This window comes from Canis lupus, chromosome 29, assembly GCF_011100685.1.
Source record: "Canis lupus familiaris isolate Mischka breed German Shepherd chromosome 29, alternate assembly UU_Cfam_GSD_1.0, whole genome shotgun sequence".
Classification (NCBI taxonomy): Eukaryota; Metazoa; Chordata; class Mammalia; order Carnivora; family Canidae; genus Canis; species Canis lupus.
In genome coordinates this window covers 38,386,649-38,409,358 of record NC_049250.1, presented here as the reverse complement: position 1 = coordinate 38,409,358, position 22,710 = coordinate 38,386,649, and the positions used below count along the sequence as shown (strand labels likewise).

Here is a 22,710-nt window from a genome sequence, read left to right as displayed (position 1 = left end):
TGTAAGAACTTTCACCATAATGGAAAGTGAATGGAAAGGTTAAGTAGAAGACGTGCATCATTGCTGTAATTTGTAAACTGATGTGATAACCTCATGTTTAATATTTTATGGAGTAGAAGGTGAATGCTAGAGGGAGAAATGTCACTTGGAGATAAGCGAAATCATATGCTAAGAATGTGTATAAATGTGACTGAGAATTAACTTGAGTGTTTCTTTATTAATTGATAGACTGGTGTAACATGACGATGAAATAATGAAGGTATCCTAGCAACCATCTTTTCCTAACAACTGTGGCCTGTAAGACTGTGATGACTGTCAGCCACATTTTATTAATTCAGGAGGGTGAGCAAAGATAATTTCAATTAATTAATAAAACCTCTCTACAAACAAAGTATAATGTAGATTTGATCACATCTATTACTAGAATTTTTTATTTAATGATATAAAATAATAGTATCCCTAGATGAATAAATCATTTTAAGTTGATAATATTCCAGTTCTGAATAGTAGTAAGATACTCTATCATTTATTTAGTTGATATACAATCTGGAAAAACATCTTAAAAAAAAAAAACCCACAAAGACCTGCCAATATTATGAGGTCTTATAATATAAAATATGAAAACATTAAAATAGGCATTTACTTAAAAGTTGATGTTTCTATTTTTATCAGCTTTATTAATCCAATCATATGAAAATGAAAATATTATATGTCCCTGCTTTGATATTCTAAAAATGGATTTATTCCTGTTTTAAAATTCACATCTGTGGGCTTCGTCTTTCCCAATACTGAATTTATCCAAATACTATTTTTAGCGAGTTAGAATTGATACAAGAAGTACTTATTAAGCACCTAATATGTGCTCAAATGAAAGATCAACATGACACGATCATAAAAACACTTCTACTGAGTTTTTAGATCTACTTTTTTCCCAATTTTCATCTCCTCTGATTTAATATAGAAATAATTTATCTGTCTATGTCCTGTCAGGAAAACAGAAACCTCTCGGTCTACGTGAAATAAATAGAAAAGGATTTGATACAGAGAATTAGTGAAGGCAAGAAGCTACAGAAACTGCCAGAAACTTACATCAATCACCACTGCTTCCAACAGTGAAGTGAATGATTTCAGAATAAGATACCTGAAAACTGATGCAAATATGCCATGCCTGCCCAAACCCACATATCTGCCCATTGCAGCCAAAGTGATAATATGGCTTCCTTCCTTTCCACCTTCCATGTTTCATGGATTGCCTCTCATTGGAAGGATCTTCTGACAATATCTGAGAAGTCTAGTTCTCAGACTTCAGCCTGAGTGATACAAAGATCAGCCGGGATGAAGGGAAATAATGGTGCTGACCTCCCAACAGACAATATGGCATCAATCTCAAGCCACAGCTCTCCCATGGGCAATCGTATAGCAATTCCGAATAGAACAGAAAAACTGTTGGAGGGTTCTGTAGCTTGGGATTGTCTTTGGTATTTTAGTAACTAGAAGAACCCAAAATTATCCAAGATACTGAATGATGTATCTCCACTTGTACCACTGTTACCACAACAATTTTGTCGGTGTTCTAGTAAAGCTTAAAATTTATGCTTTTGTAAGATACCAATATGCTTGATAATCTGAAGAGATCTTTGGAAATTTGGAATCATTTAATCTTAGTGAACTGCCTGGTTAGATTTACTATTAATATAAAAGCAGAATAGGTTATGAATATGGAAATTTTTTGAAAAGCAATCACGAAAGTGAAAGTAGCACTTGTTAGCTAGCCGAATTAGTCTTTAGCAGTAACTATTCTGATAATATATTTTTAAGTTTGGGTGTCAGATACTCTTACTGTTTTCCACTTTGAGATGAATAATCCCCTTTTCCCCCCCTCAGCAACTATGGAACAATTGATGAGTTGCATAAATGAGAGAACTAGAACTTACTGAGACATCCTTGGTTGTGACGAAGCAAATAGATCTCTCCTAGGACAGAGAGGTGTCTGTCTTCATCACCATCCCAGGCCAACACTTAGCATGGTGCCTGATACATGTGAGGAATACAGTAAATATGTCCTGAATAATACATGACTACTACTTAATTTGTTCCATTTAACTCACATATTATTTCAGAAATTGTGTTTTTTTTCCATAGAGAAATGTACAGTCATTAGAGGGAGGAATTTCAAAACATGACATTTTCAAATCTTAATAATTGTTGAATCTAGATTCAACAAGAACAAAACAAAAGGTACAGAGATTAATTGTACTTTTCTGTCTGCTTTGGATATATTTAAATTCTTTTTTGGATAAATTTTCTTTTGAAACGTCATTCTGGGTGATCTGAGGCTAACGATCACAACCACCATTCTACTGAGTCAATAGGTAGCTTCAGTGTTGCAGTCTTCTGACGAAGAGTCTACTATGGGCCTGATACCCAAGCTCTGTTCCGTGGTCACAGAACCTCCTGGAAGGCACATTTCTTCCTGACTCATCTTCACCCTCTCTTCATCTGTAATATGTCAATATGGCATCCCTGCATAGGGCTTTCTTTGTGTGCATTATATAGAAAAATACAATAATGTATCAGCTATCATTTGTTTATTCTAAGTGACAGGAATCTTGCTTTAAATATTTTCTTTCATTCAGTACTCACAGTAATCTTATGAGTTAAGTTTGAATCCTACCCACAGTTTACAGAGAGGAACGAGAGATTTAGAGAAGCCAAATCAATTACTCAGTGCCTCATAGATATTATAATAAAGAGCCATAATTTAAACCCATGACCGACTTCATCGAATCAACAATAACAACAGTCTCAGTGAAGGAACTTGGTAAATTGCACTTTGCTAAACCCAGAGAAAGCATTAAGTAGGATTTGAAGGACTCAATGATAGATCTTTTAGTATCACTAAAAGTACTAAATATACTGAAGCTTTAAAATACATATAGATAGATTGGCGTAAAACTGTAAATATTCAGTGTTGCTACATTTCTTTGATTCCTTGCTCATTAGGAAAGTGATTCAAGAAGAATCTTGAATCTCTCCTTAAACAAAGGAGAGAACTGTTAAGTCAACTGCGTATCCATCTTTAATAAGAAGATGAAAAAAACATTTCTCCAACCAGCCTCTCAACAAGCTAATTTTTTTTCTTTATTTTTCTCCTTATTTTTAAAAGTATTTTCAGTTTGATTTTTTTTAATCTCGAGTTTTTGTGCAATTTGGGATATTCTGAACTCTTTTATTCTTTATTGGCTGTGACTAGAATCTTTCAAATTACTTTTTATGTTTCTGGAAATGTCTGAGGAACTTGAGATAATATATGGCAGTAGCTTAAATGAAAGTCTCCGTTTTGGAATGTTCATGAGAAATTTTAAATTCTAGACTTGTTATTTATTGCTTAAGTAATTAGCTCTTGACTCAAAGCAAGATCAGCATCTATAAACTATATTCACAAATAATTCATGACCACAACCACTAGTCACACTTTAGTAGAGTGAATGACAAAATTATCAAGCAGGCACTAAAGCTCCACCCATATTCCACAGTAGATTTTTTTCTCACTCTTTCAGACAGCTATTTCACATTTTCTCCTTCCTCAATCTTCTGTGATTAAAAACCCAGCTGATGACTTCATACTTCCTTAGTAAATGAGATACAACCAGATGAAAACTGTCTCATCCTCTGCCCACAAAATTTATTTTCTGGCTACTGTTTTATTCCTGATGGCAGGCCCAGTTTTGAATAAATGGGTTGACCTGAGAAACTCTTTTTATAAAGGAAGAATGGTCTGATCGCTACCTGAGGCCAACCATCTCACATCTCCATTAGGACTTTATTCTTGCAGTCATGCCTTCTCTTTCCTGCATCATCAGTTTTTCTATGTATTCACTCAGATGTAAGCATAATTCTCCAAAATGATTACAGGAAAGAAATCTTGAAAACTCTGATAATCTCAGAAGAAGAAATAGGCATTCACGTGGGGAAGAATTCTGAAACACGTTGATGGATCAACGCAGCATCGGCTAATCTGCCCTGGGTAATACCAGAGTCACTGACTATTGCTGTTTAATTCTTTTGCAGGTGCTGAGTCACAGGAAGCCGTGGTGTAACACCACATATTCTGTCTTCATCTGTTCAGATTGCTGTAACAAAATACCATAGACTGGATGTTTTATAAATAACCAACATTTCTCACAGTGCTGGAGCCTGAGAAGTCCAAGATCAAGATGCCAGAAGATTCAGGGTCTGTGAGAGCCTGGTTCCTGGTACCTAGAGGGACATCTTGTAGCTGTATACTTACGTGATGAAAGGGGTGAGAAATCTCTCTGGAGTGACTTTTATAAAGGCACTAATCACATTCATGGGGGCTCTGTCTTTATGACCTAATTATCTCCCAGACGCCCCACCTCCAAATACCATCACACTGAGGTCTGGGTTTCAATACATGGATTTTTGGAGGACCCAAAAGTTTACGGCATACCTCATCCATCCAAATTAACCACTTAATCGTTTTCTGTTTTAAACAGTCTTCAGTCAAATGACCCAAGGATCAAAAGATGCAGTCATCTAATACCACGTTGACCAGAAAGATTAAGAATCTTTAGGAATTATAGTTGTGATCAAAGAAGCAGTAACAATAATTATTCCTACTTCCTGGAATATTTACTCTGTGTAGGGAACTGTACCAAATACTGTGCACACTGTGTACACTTTAGAATACACTTTGTGACATTTAACTGATCTCTTAAGCATGGTCTATGCTCTGAAAAATTTTAGATGGATAAAACCTGGCCTGTTTTGGAGATAGTTGCTACATTCTAGCTGGAACTTAGTGAGTTAACCCCAAGCCATCTGGAACATTCAGCTGTTCAGAATAACTCATTTCCAGGGAGCTCTGTATAGTTGAAGACTTACTGTATGAGTTTTCACATAATGTGAATAGAAATGTGAGTATTTGTAACATTTAAACACTCACAATTTCCATAAATGAAAGAAAGTTCAGTAAGAGATTTATCATGACTCAGTTTTTTTTTCTCCCTCCTCAGAACGGTACTTGCATATTTTGGGTGGCTTTTGAATAGGTATCGCTGCAAAATGCAGTAGGTGACAGTTAAACATACGTTTCAGCATTTGCAGGGGATGAATCATGCTCTTTCCCAGTCATTTGGCTTTTCAAGATCTCTGTTAAAGAAAAGATGCAAAACCTCTCTCTTGTGGCTCTTTCATCAGTCATCAAACTTGTGGCTTTTAGAACACATTGGTTTTGAGAAGCTTTTCATGAAGCACCTTGAAACAGCTTGCCATGGAAATGGAGAAAAAGGAAGGCAGACGCCTGGAGAAGGAAATTTTTCTTTTAGTTAACATATCACAGAATGGGCTCTGTGCCCAAACTTGAGAATTTGGAGTTCTCATTGACATCAAAAGAAATTCCTTTTTTTTTTTTTTTTTTCATAAGGCTGCTGGATTGGTCCTGAGATTTGAAGAACATTTTTACTCTTGTTCTTTCTCGGTTCTTTGCACCTTTGTTTTGTAGGCATTTTCCATGTGAAATCTGGATAGTTCTTTTCATGTTGAATAATTATGTCTCTCTGGATATTTCCAAAAAGGTTAGATCCAATGAGTTCCTAAGAAAATACATGCAATATTAACTTTCTTATCAGATATAAAGTGATAGAAGACAGGGTTAGAACTGTCTTTCATCAAGGTAATATTTATAGCAAAGCAAATCAACATTTCAGCTCTGCAAATCCTAAATTTGTTGCCAGACAGTATCTGGAGATTGTTTGGATGTTTTGATTAAATACAGATTCCTTGAATTTCTTTCCTAACAAAACCAGAATTCTGTCTTAGTTCTTATTCTTTGTTTTTTTTCTTGTTAGGTCTTCTGAGAAATGAGATGTCTAATTAAGGACTCATATCACTGAATGTAAAGAGTCTCTTTCATGATCGTAGTCACCTAAATTAACTTATCCTACAGTTTATAATCTGACACACAATCATGATACTTAAAAAAATAAGCATTTGAATTTATACAAAGTAAGTTTTTAATAGAAACAAAACTAGGGAAAATAGGCAGCATTTTTTTAAGTTAACAAATTGTATTTTTCCCCAAATCATGCTTTTCTGTGTGCACACAGGAAAAGATATTCTTGGTACACTTAACCAACACTGATTGAGTGCGTCCTGTGTTCCAGGCACTGTGGTAGATGCTGGGAATACAAATAGGGTGCCCATCCTGGAGGTTTTATGGTGAAATCAGACAAAGACAGGGACATGATGAAGGCTAGGAAGTAAGATGCATGCTAAAGTACCAGTGTTCATAGTGGGCAGAGAGAGTTTGCCAATAAGAATGAGGGATAAGGAGTGGTTTCCTAGAGAAGTTTAAAAAAAAAAAAAGATAAGAAAAGAAAGAGAAAGAACCTGGGGAAATTATCTGATGAAATTATAGGCAAGAATAGCAGAACGAGACCTTGTGACAGGTGCCTAGACCTAAATACCAACCACCAGTCTATGGAGGATCACAAATAAAGCAAACTTCGCAGTGGATTTTTGGGGGAATCTGTGGCAGATTGGGAAGCATTGGGAAGTAGAATTCTTGACATGGACAAGAATGTTCTCCCACTGGGAAGGATTAAAAGCAACAGAATTGTTTCTATGTGGTAGTTGTAGCCAAAAAGAATGTCCATGAGCTCATATGGGACAGTCTCAAGGATACACAGAAAGAGTACTCAGCAAGGATTTAGAGGGGATAGAAATTAGCAGGTGTGGACACAAATTGGTAAAACAAATGATTACTAAAAACGTGACCCTCTTCATCCTTAGAAGCTATCATGGCCTGAGGAGAGACTTGATTATAATTAAGGGAGAACAAGAGGTAGTGAGGGTGGGCAGTTATCAGTAACCAAATAATTGTTGGCTATATAACGTCATGTCAAGAATTCTTAATTTTGTCTCTTAGCTTTGATAATTTTGTATGAACATATTTGAACTCTTAAAAGCTAACCATGACAGTAGTGCAGAGAATGAATGGGATGGGGCACACAAGTGAAATTTGAAGGTTAAACTGAAGAGATCGAGGAAGAAAAGGAATAGTAAGAGCAGTGAAAGCTGCATAACCAGGCAGCAGTTGTGCACAGATATAAAAAGAAAAAATGAAATACGTGTTGTTTAGAAGTATGAACATGGATTGGTTGAATGTGTTTAACAGGCGGATCAAGGGGGTGAAATATAGAAAGAAGTGTACGCGGTCTCTAGGTTTCGGGCTTGGGCGCGGGGTGGGTGGCAGTGCCAGTCACTGGGACAATGATTACAGAACAAGGGAAACATTTGGATAAAGAGGATCAAAGTGGCTAACACTTGTTGAGTTTCGGAGATAGATAGGTTTATAAATGTTGGTCTAGACTTCAAGCTATGAGTTGGAGCTGAAAATATAGACTTGCTGTTTTTGTCCTCTTGTGTTTTGTATAAATATATTCCACTTAAATTACAATGCTGTTAATTAAACCATGTTTGAATCCCTGGCCAAATAGTTTAGTATTTAAGAGAGAGTGTTCAGGGAAGATAAATCAAGGAAGCCTCTGTCTATACGGAGTTGTTACTTTTCTTGATCATTAAGAATTTAAATAAGTGAAAGATTTCTAGAAACATCATCTAAAAGCAAGTTAATTGTAATGTGACCGAGGTCACCTAAGCCAAAAATCTTTATGTCTCATGTCACGTGACATAACATCACTACAGGCCAAGACACTTCTATTCTTAAGAATTCTAGCACTGTTATGCCTAGTACATTGAGGCACAGAATTTCTCTGGATTTCTGCTTTAAGAAGTTAAACCACCCGTCAAATGACCCTAATATAACATTGTGTGTCAACTATACTTTAATTTAAAAGAAATGTATACTTGAAGAGAAAAAGAAAGTTAACCATACATGGCTTTGAGATGAAATGTTAATCATGGAAGAATGGTGGTCAAGAGCAACTTTAGATCTCAGATCTGATTCTTATTTGCTGTATAACCTTTGTAAGTGTACGTGCATTTCCTGACCTTAATCTCATCATATGCAAAATTAAGGGCCTAATAATGTCTAACTCATGGTGGTAGGTAAGAAGTCAATCATGAAAGAAGCTAAGCAGAGTTTCTATATTCAGGAAGAAAAGTATAAGAAAACAAAACTCAATAAGCTTAAGAAAAAAATGTGCTTCTAAAGCTAATAGAATAAGAAAATAAAATTTAAAATTTGAGCTAAACATATATGAAGAGTACTTTGATATACGTACGAACTTAAAGAATGTAATGAAATAAAAATACTAATTCTCCAGATTTCATTATCTTCCACTTTATAGTCCAAAGAATATACTCCCAGCTGAAAGCTGAAAAGCAGAGTTCGGTGCAGTGTGGCATGGTCTTTTTTTGGTCTGAGGCCTCTCAGAACCTCCGAAAAAGCATCTGGAGGTGTGGGCTTCCCCTTCTGAGTGTTACAGGGAAGCCGTACCTTTGCAGAGAATGTTTTAGCGCCATGTAATCAATAGACCTGTTTTCAAACACGAGCTCTGGAAAGTTCTTTAACATTATTTTCCTCATGCAGGAAAAAAGTAAAAACAACAGTAACTTAGATTTAGTGGACAAGGTCTTAGAAACTATTCAGATGATGCAAGAAGAAGCAATCTGATTAAACATATTACAATAAAAATTCCAGTAATCCCACCCGCACTACTGTGGCTCAAGAACTGAGTTGTGGGAATGGCATCTCTTCTCCTGGTTCTCGATCCTTCAGACACTCAGACTGGGACTTTACCATCGGTCCCCTGATTCTCAGGCCTTCAGATTTAGACTGGAATTATGCCACTGGATTTCTTGAGCCTCCAGCTTGCAAATGGCAGGTCATGGGACTTCTCAGTCTCTGTAACCACAAGAGCCAATCTCTTACAGCAAATCTCTTTCTATATACCTCTATGTCCATCCATCCATCCATCCATCCATTCATCCATCCATCCATCCAACCATCCAGTTGGTTCTGTTTGTCTGGAGGACCCTGACTAATGCTGTGGTTGACAAGGACTAGTGGGAAAGGAGAATGAATGAGTGCTGATAGGTACAAGGTTTCCTTTGGGGGTGATGAAAATGTTCTGGAATTGGAGCACAACTGGATAAATATACTAAAATTCATTGCATTGTATATTTTAAAATTATCAATTTTATAAGATGTGAATTACATCTCAATAAATTAGGTATATATGTATATATTGATCTTAAAATAACATTTGACTCCAGATGTGGATGTTGCATCAGAGTAGTAAGGCTTTAGGACACCTCACTTGCATGGGTCCATCTAAGGCTTTATGAAGAGATGCTCATGTTCATACAGCCACAAGTTTTTTTGTAAAGTGTGCAAAAACAAGATATTTTAACTGCAATTGGTTAAGACCAGTGTCCCTTTCCATAACGATTCCCCCCGCTACTCATTTTCTTTGTTATGGCACGGCATTGGCACAGCTGCAGAGATATCCTATTCTCTCTGCAGAAAATGATAGCACATTGTTCTCTAAAGGGGCCTTTAAAGAATGCAGCCCAAATATATAGAGAAATATCACAGAGAGATGATATTCATGTAACTAGTAAAAAATAATGCCATTTTCCCAGATTTTGTGGTATTTGTGTCAGCTCTTTAAAGTTTATAGTTTGTTGTGCCTTTTCTCTAATGCAAAATTTAAATATTAAGAATAGTTATTAATTTTGTAATCTTTTCCTCAAAGAGATTACCCCAAATAATGTGGCTTTAGAACCCACAAAATCTGTATCTATCCATATGTGGGACTCAGCATATATTAAGTACTACACTGGAAGAGAAAAACACACTCCTTCTGGAAAATCCTGGGAAGGTTTTAGCTTTTCCTCTCAGTGCTCTCTCATGTAAGAACAGCGTTTCTCAGAATGGTGAATATAACAGGATATACTCACATAGTATGAGTCAGGTCATGGCGGCTGAATAACTACTAATATACACAAGTAGCGTGTTTGCTTCTTCAAACCTGACTTAACTAAGAAAATAATAACAAAAAAAATCAGCACATTAAAATATCTCTTTTCCCTAAGAATTGAACACTAGATTCCCCTGTGTCCACCTTCATCCAAAACTGGGAGAAAGAAAGCCACTTGGGTTATTCTTTTTCTTGCTTTGAATATACCCTGGACATTTTGTCAAGAATTTAAATTCACAAACTCTCCCTTAAAGTATACATGTGGTGCCTAAAATAATCGTGTCATAACAAGTGTCTTTAACACTATCGAAAATAACCTTCCCAATACATCAGTGTCTTTATTATAGTTGTCAAAAGCTTTGTAGTTGTCATGTATTTAATAACCCGAATTAAGAAAGTACAGATGAACGTAGGAGGCAACACTTCCCAGGTTTACCTTGGATATGGATGCCAAAGATATCAGAGAAAGGGGGGTCAACATATGATCCCATACGAGCATTTCTGTATTATTCCAGATGGTTACCCAAAAAAGTTTTGCTAGAGAAGTTATATTTACATATGAGAGATCTATTTTAATGATATTTGTAAAGGTAGGAAAAGCAACATTGTTTGGGGGGGGTGGGTATCAATCATTGCTTTGGGCCTTCAAGTTAATGAGAAACCCTTTAGAGTATGTGGTTTTCAGAGCGTGAACTCAATGCCCATAACCATGTGTGAGAAGCGAGTCCAAATGTTGAGAACAGAAAGCAACAAGGCTTTCAAACATACAGCCAGTGGTGTTTCATCCAGGAGATGAGGATGGATGACAGATCTTCTAAAGCTGACAGTAGTCAGGGATACTTATTATCAACTCAAGCTGCGAAGCGACAGTCAAAAAAAAAAAAAAAATCCTCTGGACTTGTCTCCCCGAGTATTCAAGCTTTACTTAAAAGCTTTAACTTTCCTAACTAAAAAGTTAGGGTAGGGTGGAGTGGAGGAGGCAGGGAACCAAGCCAAATGTGGTAATGATATTCCTCAGTGGATGGTTCTGTCTCTCCTGCTCCCTTGCATTTGCACAAGCGAAGTTCAAAAGGAAGAATGTCAAGAGTTTAGACGTACAAATGCCTGAGTCACATGTTACACTATTTGCTGGATTATGGCACCACATTAAACCTCCAAGTATCCACTTCCACGCTCATGACTTTGGAATGTGAGCCTCATCTTGCCTCTCCTGGGTGGCATATTCAGGACCGTAGCTGAAAAGAAAAGTGGGAATTCTACATAATGATCTACGCAAGGAAACAGCCCTGACTAGCAGAGGATGGGGAAACATACCTGCTTAGGTGCCAAGAACGTACAAGAAGGATACACGAGGAGGAGGTTTTTAATACTTAAATTTCAAATCAAATACTCAAATTTCAAATCAAATTTCGAATACTTCATTTTCAAACCTTTGCACTTTCTTGGAATATCAATACAGCGCAGCTTTTGCCGCATAGATGTCAGTGAGCAATTAATTTCAAGCTTTTCAGCAAAATCTAAGGATTTGAGATAGTCTCATACAGACAGAAAAGAAATCTGATGGTCTTTATCCTGGAAAACAAAGCCTCTAAAGGTCAGTAACATTCGTGGGTTCCCCACTGCCAATAAAGTAGATGCGCTACGCTTCTTAGTGTTGAGGTACGTAACATTCCCTCCCACTTTGTTTCACTGGATATAGTGATGTCACTCCACTTCAGAGATGGCTCTGGGAAAAGTGGCCAACAGGTACAAACTTCTGGTTACAATATAAATAAATATAGAGATGTAATGTACAGTAGGATAGCCCTAGCTAACACTGCTCTATGGCGTGTTTGAAAGTTGTTAAGAGAGCAGATCCTTAGAGTTCTCATTGCAAGGAAAGATTTTTTTTTTCTTTTTCTTTCTTTATTCGTGTCTGCATGAAATGACAGATGTTAACTAAACTTCCTGTGACAATCGTTTCACAAATGTAGGTCAAATCACTATGCTGTACACCTTAAATCTACACAGTGCCGTCTGCCGAGGGTATCTCAATAAAACTGGGGGGAAATGGCTCTTTCAATACCATAGACTCAGGAAAACACAGGAGGAGAGATGGAAAAGGTAGTTTTTGCAATGCCCTTTGCTAGCTCTTTTCTCCGAATAGTCATTATGACCTCATTTCCCCAATTTAGGAAGGATTGAGTTGTACTTTGACTTGCTACTATTTTTAAATCTACAGATCCCGTCATTTAAAACATATGTTTTAATCAAATCAAGCAAAGATGTCTGGGGTGATTAGCTGAGGATTTTCATTCCTTGAATGCTCTTGGCATGGATATTCAACTCCTCCTCTTTAACATTCCCCAAATACTATTGATTTCTCCAGTTATAAGCTTTCCATCGCTCATGTTTATTTTAGCTTGTTTGCATGAAAGCCGACACCATACAGTGACAAGAATCACATTCCGAGCCTAAATGCTTAACATTTAACAGGGATTTTAACTAAGAGACCTAACGATGCCAAGTGTAAAATAACCTGCCATTTCTAGATGATCTGCTTTGTTTTATGAGGAAGGGCCAAAATCATGTTTTAAAAGGAGTCTTTCCATAATGCACTTGTCACAGAAGGTTGATAAAACAGAAAGTCAGACGAAGTTGATCATGGCAGAAACGTAGAAGTGCTGTTAACTTAATATATATCTCGTATTTGTTGTTAATTATCAAATTGCCATCCCTCCCTCACACTAGGTGGTCAGGAAAGATAGGATATCACCTCGTGACAGTTTGTAGACAGATACGGAAAGGAGCATTTTCTGATGCAAAAATACTCATGTCAAAATTGCAAGCTTAGAAAGTTAAGGATTTTATTTTCTTAAGCAAAATGAATGTTCTTCTACCTAGAGCGATTGGTTTAAATCTGGCAAGCAAGATTTACACTCAGGATGCAAAGTGAACAATCAGTAAGTCCAATCCATACTAGTACTCAGAGAACGAGTCTGTTAATGTTTATTTACCAAATAATTCCCTTTGCAGAATGATCCTGAAGCCATTCAGGCAGCTCAGTTCTTGAGCCAGAGTGGTGCTGGTGGGACTATTGGGATCAAATAATTTTTTATTAGATTTCTCACCAAAATCTGGGGAAGGCAATAATCTCCTCGCGTGCATATTTTGCTTGAGTGTCCTACACCCTGAGCATGTGTTCCACTCTAACCTTGAAATACAAACCAAGCCTCCTGATGATCTTCAAGCGCACATTCGTTCGCACAGAAACAAACACTACAGCCTACTACTGCTGGGTTTCTTTGCGATGAACAGTGTATTTTGCTCACTGTGGGGAAAAGGCAGGAGGCAGCCTATTGTATGTGGTAACAGTTATCTCTGAGTGAATAGAAGGAATTGCTTCCAAATGCAATAACAGAATTACTGTAGATTAGTGTAGCATTTGAGCTTTAGTGCTGAGGCAAAATTGTTTCCTCTATTGCATGACCATGATCTTGGAAGTTTTCATTTTATTCCAATAATGGAGATGCTTGATCACATACTGAGTCAGGTAAATCACAAAGCCGACTCTTCAGCAGTCCTGGGCAGGCCATAACTAATGCCATAGCTGAGGACTGCATTAACCGCAATTCGGATGAATAAAATCCAACCACAAGCTCATTTGATTTGGTTACAGTGGGAATAGGGACTTTGTCCAGAAACACAATATGCAACAACAACAAATGCTCTTGTTCCACATGGTGAAAAAGAAGCCCAGGTACTATTCACTGTGGTCTGCAGCCTTTGATTATTAGGGACAGCACGCCCAGTTCACGAATACTGGGTATCCATGAAAGAAACAGAAACTCATGGGCCAAGGGGAATATTTATATACATCTGAGGATGAAAGAGCTGAGGGAGGGCAGCACTGTAGTATCAATTACAATGACAAACATGTGGCTGCTTAAAATTTTTAACTTGAAACATGAAAAGGGATGGGGATTCAGTGCAGCGCATGAATAGCCTATAGCTTCAGCTTTGAAGCGAATGACCCACTTTCCTTTTCATGTGTATCCATCAAAATTAGGTAGCACCTTGCTTGAAATGTTGATAAATTTGAGATCAGATCAAGAAACACATAAAAGTTGAACAGGGACTATAACTTCACTCTTTAAATGTGCACATTGAAGAATAATGATCGTTTTGTGTTAGATTTGATTTAGGTAAGAACGAGATCTCTCTACCTTCATGAGCTCATAGTGAAAGTAAGAGTCAACAGATGGAAGATGATAGAAGATTTGAAATATTGCTAACCCCCCCAAAAAAGAAACTCTATAAGCACCAGCAAAAACAAAACAAAAAAACAAAAACAGTGTATTTTCTTTAAAAATTAATTTTTAAAAAAATCCAGGAAAACACATAAGAAAAAGTGACTAAAGAACATGATTTGACTATTATCACTTGCATCCCAATTGGGACCCCATTGAATCACTCTAAGCTACAAGGTTCTATAGTGAAAGAGACTTAAGGATTGAAACGATTGAACCTGCCAAGGTAAGTTAGAGAACAGAGGAATTTTTAAATATGCTAATCTTAATACACAAAATACAATTGCCCTATTGTGCTGTTAGGAATGAGGGTTAGTTTTAATGGTATTAGAAGATACTAGATCAGGGGACTTAGAGCTTCCAACTCTACTTCTCGTCCCCATGTCTTTTTCCACATGAGACTCCCAAGAAGCCATGAACTCATCAGTGAGGACAAATTCTAAATTTAAATTTGCCTTAATTCTTGTCGGCTGGTCCCCCATGTCCTGTCGAAAAGCAACCGGGACAGCTGGGCTGAGCACGTGGCTTAGACTCATGGCTCAAGAGGAGTCTCTGGATCCATTTGTCTCCATCTTAGCTGCAGCTGCTCGCTGGTACCAAAGTTGGTGCTCACAAGTAGAAGAGGCATTGGAGGGTGTTGCCACGGTGCCTCCTTCAACCAGAAAGCTGGTACGTTTGACTCCATCAGTATTTCCTTCTGACTCCATCTTCTCCTCAAACAGAGGCTGGGAGCTGGGGAAGACAAGAAAGGGAGTAGAGGAAAAGAGGCTCCACTAGAAAGGGAGTGGTGCTTAGGGCTTCCCTCCTGTCCAGAGGCCAATGACTCCACATAGAAAACACGCCTAATTCAGTTCCATGAGCAGTTATGTTGTATCACAGTGGGAAAGGGAGGAGAGTAGAAGTAAGACATGGTTCTTATTCTCAAAAAGACTCAGGTCTAGCAGAAAATGAGCTCTAACCGTAATGCATAGTGATAAATGCTTTATGTATTTATAAACCAACTTATGTAGGAAATCCAAAGACGGAGTCATTATTCCTGCTATGAGCGCAAGGGTGGTTAGAAATGGCTACAGCAGAGACATTTGAGAAATTATTGAAAGACAAAAAAGTAATTTTAGCACACTACTGAGATTACAGGCGTAATGGAAGGGGAGAGGGGAAGGAAAAGAAGGCAATGAGTTAAGGTAAGGAGATCTGAAATTACATAGCATATATGGTGAGAACTCTGGCTAGAGATCTGGGGATAAGGAGGACCAGGGGACAAATGCAGGCTACGTCAGAGAGCTCCTGAGCACTGCAAATAGAGCAACTATCACAATAAAGCAAATCAAATTAATTTTTTGGCTTCCCAATGCATACAAAAGTTACGTGCACACTACACTGTTGTCTATTAAGTGCATGCAGCAGCATTATGTGTGAACAATGTATGTACCTTAATTAAAAAATACTTTATTGCTAAAAACACCAACCATCATCTAAGCTTCCAAGGAGTCATAATCTTTTTGCTGGTGGAGGGTCTTGCCCTTGATGTTGAAAGCTGCTGACCGATCAGGATGGTGGTTGCTGAAGGTTGGAATGGCTGTGGCAATTTCTTTTTTCTTTTTTCCTTTTTTTTTTTTTTGACATTTTCCAAGTTTTTATTTAAATTCCAACCAGTTAACATACAGTGCAACATTAGTTTCAGATGCAGGATTTAGCGATTCATCACTTACATACGACACCCTGTGCTCATCAAAGATACTTTCCTTAATCCCCATCACCTGTTTAACCCACCCACCTCCCCTCTGGTAACCATCAGCTTGCTCTCTATAGTTAAGAATCTGTTTCTTGGTTTGCGTAGCAATTTCTTCAAATAAGACAACAATTAAGTTTGCCGCATTGATTAACTCTTTTTTTTTCATGAACATTCCTCTATAGCATAGCATGTGATGCTGGTTGATACCATTTTATTCAGAGTAGAACGTCTTTCAGAATAGGGGTCAGTCCTCTCAGATCTTGCTGCTGCTTTGTCAACTAAATTGATATAATACTCTAAATCCTTTGTTGCCATTTTGAAAGTCTTTTTATTAAGATTTTATTTATTTATTTGTGAGACACGGAAAGAGGCAGAGACATAGGCAAAGGGAGAAGCAGGCTCCATGCAGGGAGCCCGACGTGGGACTCAATCCAAAGACTCTGGGATCATGACCTGAGCTAAAGGCAGACTCTCAACCACTGAGCCACCCAGGTGCCCCTCATTTTGGCAGTCTTTATAGCATCTTCACCAGGAAATTACAGCATTTAGTCACATCTTCAGACTCTACTTATAATTTTAGTTCTTTTGCTATTTCCACCACATCTGCAGTTATCTCCTCCATCAGTTTTTTTTTTTTTTAGGTTAGAATTAACTTCTTCCAAACTTCTGTTCAATGTTGATATTTTGACCTTTTCCTATGAATCATGCATGTTCTTAATGGCATTTAGAATGATGAATCCTTTCCAGAAGCTTTTCACTTTATTTTGCTCCCGTCCACCAAGGGAATCACTATCTAGGCAGCGATAGCCTCACAAAACGTACTTCTTATGAGATGTGAAAGTCAAAATTACTCCTTGATTGATTGATAGGCTGCAGGATGGACCTTGTGTTGGCCAGTATGAAAACAACATTAATCACTGCATATCTCCATTGGAACTCTTGAATGACCAGGAGCAGTTATGTTTTGAAAGAAATCCCTTTTTTCTGAGCAGTAGGTCTTGAGAGTGGGCTTAAAATACTCAGTAAACTGGGGGTAAACAGATGTGCTGCCATATGGTCTTTGTTGTTCTCTTTATAGAGCACAGGCAGAGTGGATGTAGCATGTCTTAAGGGCCCTAGGACCTAGGATTTTCAGAATGGTCAAGGAGCACTGGTATCAACTTCAAGTCACCAGCTGTATTAGCCTCCAACAAAAATGTCAGCCTGTCCTTTGAAGATTTGAAGCCAGGCATTGACTTCTCCTCTCTAGCTGAGAAAGTCCAAGATGATGTCTTCTTCCAATATATGGGCTGTTTTATCTACATTGAAAATTTGCTGCTCAGAGTAGTCACCCTCCTACGTAATCTGAGCTAGATCTTCTGGAAAACGTGCTGCAACTTCTATATCGACACTTGCTGCTTCACCTTGTACTTTTATGTTATGGAGATGGTTTCTTCCCTTAAACCTCATGAACCTACCTCTGTTCACTTCACACTTTTCTTCTGCAGCTTCCTCACCTCTTCCACCTTCATCGAATTGAAGAGAGTTAAGGCCCTGTTCTGGTTAGGCTTTGGCTTAAGGAGTGTTGTGGCTGGTTTGACTTCTGTCCAGACTAATCCAACTTTCTCCATATCGAAAATAAGGCTGCTTCACTTTCTTATCATTCATATGTTCATTGGAATAACACTTTTATTTTTTATTTGTTTTTTGAGAAAGAGAGAGAGAGAGAGCAATTGCAAGCAGGGGAAGGGGCAGAGGGAGAAAGAATCCTAAGCAAGCCCCTTGTCCAGCGTGGAGCCCAATGTGAGGCTCAATCTCACAACCCCAAGATCATGACCCAAATCAAGAGTGAGGTGCCCAACCAACAGAGCCACCAGGTGCCCCTGGAGTAACGTTTTTAATTTTCTTCAAGAATTTTTCATTTGCTTTCGCAACTTGGCTGTTGTCATGAGAAGCCTAGGTTTCGATCTATCCCTGTTTTCAGCATGCCTTCCTTCCTCACTAAGCTTAACCATGTCTAGCTTTTGATTTAAAATGAAAGATGTCTGATTCCTCTCTTCACTTGAACACTTAGAGGCCACTATAGAGTTATTAATCGACCTAATTTCAATATTGCTGTGTCTCAGGGAATAGGGACACCTGCAGTGAAGGAAAAAGAGAAACACCTCATCAGTGGAGCAGTCAGAAACACACACTTTTATTAAGTTTGCCATCTTATATGGTGCAGTTGGTGGTGCCCCCAAACAATTAAAATAGCAACATCAAAAAAAATAGCAACATCAAAGATCACTGATTACAGATCACAACAAATATAACAATAATGGAAAAGTTTGAAAATTGAGAATTTCCATAACATGACACTTCCTAGTGAGCAAATGCTCTTGGAAAATGGTGCCAATAAACTTGTTTGACACAGGGTTGCCACCAGCCATAAATTTATAAGAAATGCAATAAGAAAAGAGGATGAAGCACAATAAAATGAGGTATGCCTGTACTTAGGAAAGATCTAAGAAAGGTGTGTTATTGCCAATTTAGGAAGGGCCTTGAATATTCTGCTAAGAAATTGAGTTTTATATTTGATGATGATGGGAATCATGGAAAATCCAGAAAGCTGATGTCTAGAAGTGTGAAAACCCATTGTTGCTTCACAACTTGAATTCAATTCAATATTTGTTAAATAACTACTATGTGTCTGGTCCTGTGCAGTTTGAGGGCTTCATGGGTTAGTTGGTCAAGCCCTTTTCCGTGGTTTTCAACTGTAAAATGAGCCATAAGCAAAAAACTTACATGCTTCTCGTAACAAAGATGGCTAGGAGACTGAGTGCTACCTTTTTATTTTTATTTTTTTAAATATTTATTTATTCATTTATTTATGATAGACAGAGAGAGAGAGAGAGAGAGAGGCAGAGACACAGGAGGAGGGAGAAGCAGGCTCCCTCCCTGGAGCCCGGCGTGGGACTCGATCTCAGGACTCCAAGATCATGCCCTGGCCCAAAGGCAGGCGCCAAACCACTGAGCCACCCAGGGATCCCGAGTGGTACCTTTTTAGATGACTGGCTGAGCCACTACAGTTTATAAATCCTAAAGTCTTCCCTACCTAAAAATCAAATCAAAATGATTTAAGATGTAATTAGATGATCAAGCAAAAAGCCTCCCCTTTTTTCTGTGTTTACCATTGTATTTTCTATTTTGTGTCCATTCTGAACAATCATGCACATGAAGGTACTTCATAAACACGATCCAGATGTAAGACAGGTTATTTCTCTCTATGACCAGCCCCAACTGCTAGGTGCTGGATCTTACTGGGCATGATTGCTTAGAAGGCCCTCTGTCACTTCAACCTCTAAAATCCCCACGTTAAACTCCCCCTCAAAAAAATCTGTTTTATTCTTGTGCTCCTTATCTCAGTTGATGGCACCAGTACCATCATTAAATTGCCTAAGCAACAAATCTCGTCACTCACTAGGATCCTTGGAAGCTCTGAGCACATACAATGGCACAGCCACACTAAATACACATGCATTTTAAAAAAAAATTCATAGAGTTAAGTACTATAAAGAATCCAATAGAATTTGGATTTTAACCATAAGTTTTAGTGTCTTTTTTGAATTCTATGATGTTAAACTATTCCAAAAGTATTTTGGGGGCCCCTACTCTGTGGGTAGCCTCACTGTCTCTTGAGTGCTCAGCATTGTTAGACTCGTACCCTCCACACTCTCTCAGTTCATATTCTTTACAGCTCCTAACTGGTTAACTTCTTGCTCTATTTTTAAACTTTATCCCTTCCCAGTCATCTTTCCGTGTTTCCAGAATAATCTCTGGTAAACACAGACCTGATCATATAATTTCTCTTCTTCAAAACCTCCCATGGTTCTCATCATCATCAAAGTCTTCTTCTTTGCCTTAGACACAGGGGACATTATGAGGAAATAACCTCAAAGTCCTTTCGGCAAATAGTACCATAGAACAAATAAAAAATAGATAAATAAACAAAACCAATCATTTGTAAGAGGAAAAGTGTCGTAAGATTTCCTCTTTATTTTAGGGGTACCTGAGTGGTGCAATTGGCTGAGCCTCTGACTCTTGGTTTGGGTTCAGGTCATGATTCAGAGACATGTGTGTTTAATTAATAATTTACTCTGCACTGGGTGTGGAGCCTGCTTAAGATTCTCTCTCTCTTTTCCTCTGCCCCTCACCCTGCTCTCTGTCTTTAAAATAAATAAATAAATCTAAAAAAAAAAAGATTTCATCTTTATTTTAGAAATTATGGGTTTTGCTTGTTAGTAGCACTCACATCTGGCAATCAAGAGAATGGCATTGTTTCTGTCAAAGAAGAGACCGTTGGGAATGACTATTTGGAAAGCATTTTGATGATGTATTATCATAAAGAATTTAGAGCTTTAACAGAGTTAACATATATGCTACCAAGAAAAAAAAAAAAAACAATAAAAAGGTCTCAGAAACTGAGACTGTCCTAATTGAAAAAAGAACATTTTAAGCACTTCCATATTATTAGAACAAACACCAAACAGAAGAAAACAATTTGAGATAATACCATCTTGTCTGATTACGACATGACTAATTTTAAATAAATAAGATAATTTTTAAAAACTCCCATATTTGGGGACTTTAAAACTTCCGAATAACTAACGGGTCAAATAAGAAACTATGATGGAAATGAGGAAATGTTAGAATTAATGGTGAACAGAATATTGCGTATCAAAATTTGCTAGATGAACTCAAACTGGTCCTGACAAGGAAACTGGGCATTTTTCTTCGATTACTTGACACAAATTTCAAAACCAGTTAACAAACATCTTTTGAAGAAGTTCTAAAAAAACAGAATAAGCCAAAAGATAGTAGAAGTGAAGATATAATAAAAAATAGACATGAATGTTGTAGAAAATAAACAAAATTGAGATCACGAAATAGGAAAAAACATGTGACAGAAGAGACAAAATCAAAATGTATTTTTAACATCGACTCTAGGAGTTCAAATGTGCGGAGAAGCCACAGCAGAACTTGGAAAATAACAGAAGTAATGTGTCTATTGCTTCCAGTCAATTAATATGTGATCATTGTAAAAACATTGTAAAATGCTTGAAACAAGCCCAGAATTAACTACTAACATTTTCTTAGGAATCCTTCTGGGTAATTTTAGCCTCACTGGTCGTATAATGCAAATACATGCACATACACTCACATGATCCATATTTGTTGGTCACATGAATTGCTTTCCTATTAAGTATTCCGTTCTATAGGTTTTCCATTTAACAATGCACCTCAGCCATTTTTCTTACATCAGTACATATGTATTTATTCAATTTTTTTTAAAAAAAAACATTGTTTAGAACTCTGCCTAGAATGTGTACTATAATTTATGATGGATATGTAAGTAATTACTAGACTTTCGCTATTGCTAACAGTGTTACAGTTAATATTTCTGAACATATATCTTTGCACATTATGAAGGTTTTTCTGTGAAATTGATTATTTGAACACACAAGTAACTCATGCTAATTGTTTTCAAGTATAAATTGTCGTTGATGTGCAAAAAAATACAAGTTTAATTATCTGAATCCTTAATAACCTTCTCTGAAAGCGTTCTGTATCCCTCAAGCAGAAAAAAAATAAGTAGATGATAAAATTGTCCCCTGTCTAGACTGAGGCAAAGATGGTGACATTTGTTTTCAATTATTAATTAAACAACACACATAAAGCCCTTTAGATGAGCAGGTGATATGGTTATTATTAGATGTGTTGCTTGTTTACAGCAAGGGCATATTTAGAGCCTGAGATCAAAGTTCTAAAGCTGATTTCAAAACAGTGGCATTAATTGTGCTAAGGCCTGGGACTCTGGGGAAACCAATGGAAGAGAATCAAAGTCACCTAAACTATAACAGAGTCGCATCATTCTGTCATTACTCCCAATCAGACCATTACTGACCACTACTGTAATCAAATCATTACATCTTTACTCAGACCTTTGCTCAGTGCATTGGTGCATTGGTGCCTTGGTACAAAACCAAACCAGACCAAAACAAAAAAAAAAAAAAAAACATTCCACCTGTTCTCTCTCAAGGAAGAGATTAACTATATGTTTGTGAAAGGGTTCTATCATTATTTGTACATTAACTCTTTTACTTAAAAAAATATTTCTTCATCACCTACTATATACCAAGCTCAACGCTAAGCAGTGAACACACCGTATTAAACAAAATAAATAAATAAATAAACAAACAAACAAAATCAAATTTCATCTGGGTCTTCACAATGCTCTTGCACCTGCCTCCATAGTAATTTTGAGGAAATATTTTGGCATATCCTCCTTCCCCACTATTCTCACTGCCTTATTCTAGCCCAAGGTCATTTTCATTTTTTTCCCATAATTTTTTATAAGTGTTTACCCTGCTCTCAGCCCTGATCTATTAACCCAGTACTGTTGAAATTATTTTCCTAACACACCAGTCTCCTCATGCTTCCTAACTCAAAATCAGTTTCTGTGTTTTCTACGATGTCCAAAATGAATACATTCTGACACTTCCATATTTCCCCCAATCTATCCATCCAGCCTGCCGGCAGATGCATGCCTCCTCACCCTCTACGTTCAACACACACACACACACACACACACACACACACACACACACAGAAGCTTCCCTCTCCAGGAGGTACGTGCTCCTTATTGACTCCAGAAATATGCCTGGAATCTTTGTGTCTGAATCTTAGTTCAAAGTCT

General features: G+C 37.4%; 1 long non-coding RNA gene across 1 annotated transcript in view; it reads left to right on the top strand.

Annotated features, from left to right (window-relative positions):
- Positions 1-275: 275 nt before the first annotated feature.
- Positions 276-22,710, top strand: part of LOC111093225 — a 38,315-nt gene continuing 15,880 nt past the window's right edge. The window contains exons 1-2 of the long non-coding RNA XR_005381228.1: positions 276-342; positions 4,072-4,303. This is a non-coding gene — a long non-coding RNA (uncharacterized LOC111093225). The remainder of the gene's footprint in view (positions 343-4,071; positions 4,304-22,710) is intronic.